Raw genomic sequence first — 3,693 nt, 5'->3', positions numbered from 1 at the left:
GTCCCCATATGCTTGAAAAGACAAGTATATGAATCGTGCATATTGCCGGTGACAACATACGGACTAGAAACCATGTCTGTAACACAAAAAAGTAGCCAGAAATTAAAATGCACGCAACGATCCATGGAAAGACAGATGCTCGGTGTATGTCTAAGAGACAAAATAAGAAATGAAGAAATCAGGCGCCGAACCAGAGTCGTGGATATCATGGACTGTGCAGCGAAATTGGAATGGCAGGGGGCAGAGCACTTGGCGAGACAAAATGATGGCAGGTGGACACCCAGAATAATAAAGTGGAGACCAGGAGCAAACAAAAGAAGTGTTGGAAGGCCACAGAAAAGATGGGTCGACGACATGCCTCTATTGCCGGTAAAAGGTGGATGATGAAAGCGGGTGATAGGAAGGAATGGAGACGTTTGGATGAGGTCTTTATCCAGCAGTGGAGAGAATACGGCTGCAGAAGAAAAAGAACTAATTTATGAGGGTTGTCTGAAATGTTTCCGACCTAACAATAAAACAAGTCATATTTATTCAAATTTGTTTTTATATTTTTCTACATAGTCCCCTTTCACATCTGTACACTTTTTCTAGCGATGCTCCTTTCTCTTCAACCCAACCGAATAGTAGTAAGCGTCTTTCCCTGTAAAATAGTCGTTAACGAAGGTGATGGCATCCTCATTAGATGAAAATCTCTGTTCTCCGAGCGCAACTTTTTGCTTAGGGAACAAAAAAAAGTGTCTTGGGGCTCGATCTGGTGAGTAAGGAGAGTGGTCAAGCAGTTCAAACCGTAATTCCTGGATTTTTGCCATGGCATCCGCTGAGGTGTGAGAAGGTGCATTGTGTTGGTGAAACATTTTTTTTCTTTTTCAAATGTGGGCGTTTTTCCGTGATTTCTGTCTTCAACTTATCAATTAATAATGCATAGTATGCTCCCGTAATATTTTTTCCTTTTTTTTGGTAATCGATGAAGATAACTCTATGACTATCCCAGAAAACCGTCGCCATCACTTTTCCAGCCGATGGAACAGCTTTTTGCCTTTTTTGTTTCTGGAGTAGCATGGTGAATCCAAATTTCATCTGCCGTAACGAATCGGCGCCAAAAGTCTGATTTATTGCGCCTTAACTGCGTCAACAGAGAGGTGGAAATGTTCATTCAAACACGTTCTTGGTCCGCAGTGAGCAAACGCGGCACCCAACGCGCGGTCAGCTTTCTTATGCCTAAATCTTGTTTCAATATGGAACAAATACGTTCATTGGTCATTTTCATAGACTCTGCTATATTTCTAACCTTGATCCGACGGTTGTCCAGCACCATTTAATGAACTTTGGCAATGTTGTTTTCAGCGGTTGCAGATTTTGATCTTCCCAAACTTTTATTGTTATCCAAGCTAGTACGTCCACGTATAAATTCAGCTGCCCAAAATTTTACTGTTGTAAACGATGGAGTCCCCGTACACAGTGTACAACTCGTCTTCCAATTCCGTAGGCGTATTGCCTTTCAAAAATAAATATTTAATAACTCCTCGATATTCGATTTTTCCATTTTTACAAAAACACTCATAGAAACTTACTCCAACGACTGTCAAAAAATAACTGCGCGGCCAAAACGGACAATCGGTACCTTTCAATGCGTGCGCAAACTCATTCGCCAATTTTCGTTGACAAGTGCTGCCATCTTCATGTTGAGTTCGGAAACATTTCAGACAACCCTCGTACTTGATTAAATGTACAATTTACCGCAACTGCTTGCCGCACTGTACATATATAATTAGTATTTACAAAAGTATGAATGAGGTATCATTTATCATTTGTCAAGTTAAAAAACATTCCAGCTGTTGTGCCTCTTATAACGAGCGAGCTATAACGAACGATTGAAGAGGTGGCAGTGCTCTGTTGCCCTAATCTAGAGAGAAAATACGGTAATACGCTTGTATGAAAAAAGTCGGTCCGCGATTCCTTTAAGGAAAATTCTCTCACCAACATTTTTATATTAAATTGACGATTTGGACCGGCGAATGATATCTCTTTGAAAATTTTGAATACATACAAAAGAAAAATGACTACAGAGGTATCTAAATAAAAAATTGACAGCTGTCTGATTCAAAGAGAGAACACGGTCACGTGTTCCAGGTTCTAGAATGGCGATTGGTTATTCTTCAAAATCATTGCTCTTGCCACAATTCTAGTGGCATATTGGAGAAAATACGGGACTATGTCTGTACACAATAAATTATGACTCTTTATTTCTGGCTGCGATACGATCCCATTTACCATTTAATGATGCTCACACTTACACACACCTGAACACTTACTCCCACACAAATAAACATAAACACAAATCTACACTTACTCTCATACAAATACACATCAACACACCCTTTCGTTGTAACACAATTTAATAATATGTATAATTCTTATTTAGAAACTTCGCTGGTCTGTTTTTTAACTGTATGTTTTAAAAATGTTATTATGTCATCTACGACTGTTAGTTTCTTTAAAATAAATAAATAAGTAAATAAAGTAGAGTAAGACCGCCTTTCCTTTTAGCGTTAGACAGATCATCTTACCTTCGTGCAACAAAAAATGATCTAAAACAGCGGACGCAGTAACCCAGTGACAACTTCTACTGTCACAAAGTGGTGCGCACTAACCACATATTATTTATTAAAAATAAATCAAAAATCAAAAATTATTTCATTCGTCGCCAGAGTGTTAAAAAAATATTTAGTACCTACGCGGGTTCATTCTTTGGTAATGCATTATACCACCCTAAAAAACAAACTCCGTATCTATTCAGTGTCATCACCTATGGTTGTTTTTTTTGTCTATGACAAACTAACTCGTCCCGCGCTGAAAGCTGTTTTTAAATATGGAACGAGCTTCTGATTTTCGTTTTAGGAATGTTGTTCCCGCGTTTTGTTATGACGTTGATTTGAACGTGGAACATTTTTGTGTTAATAATAGCACGTATTTAAAAATCGTAAACATTTTAGGAGGCTAGTGATGTTTGCTTTGAACCGTTTCGTTAAGATATGTTTTTCTTAATGGATAAAAAAATATCGGGTTTTTTTCCAAATGAAGAAAACAAATCAGTCAATAATGTATTCTCCGTAATCTTTATAAATATAATTCTTCTGTACGGGTGATGTCACTGAACTCCTCCTAAACGGCTTAATTGATTTACGTGCGGTTTTCAGTGAAATATAGATCTTTGCGCTGCACGTGTTCGTAGATATTAAGATCTTCAATCTGATATGTAAAAAAGAAGTTACTGAGCATAAATATTATATTCATCAATCTACCAAGGTTGCATTCGAGGAGAATGCATATTATACAAAATGGAAGGATGTTGTTTTTTTTTTGCTACTACTACTACCATCACGCCATTTCTCCATAGGGGTAGGCAGAGAGAATGAACCGCCACACACGTCTATCCTGGCATACAATCCTAGCCTCTTCCACATTCATACATCTTGTCATACATGCCCTTCGGTTCTGTCTGCTTTTGACATGACTAGACTTAAGATTTCGGTTTATCTGATCATGCCACGTCTTCCTTGGTCGTCCTCGTCTAACGTTGCTGTTCATTTTTGCCATATATACTTGTTTTACCATTCTCTCGTCGTCCATTCGTTCTACGTGACCAAACCATCTCAGAGACGCTTTCTTAATCTTATCAATTATACTTGTCTC

This window comes from Micrasema longulum, unplaced genomic scaffold, assembly GCF_059751315.1.
Source record: "Micrasema longulum isolate JH-2025_06_02 unplaced genomic scaffold, ASM5975131v1 h1tg001372l, whole genome shotgun sequence".
NCBI lineage: Eukaryota > Metazoa > Arthropoda > Insecta > Trichoptera > Brachycentridae > Micrasema > Micrasema longulum.
The sequence above is the reverse complement of the archived record's forward strand: the minus strand, read 5'-3'. Positions refer to the sequence as shown.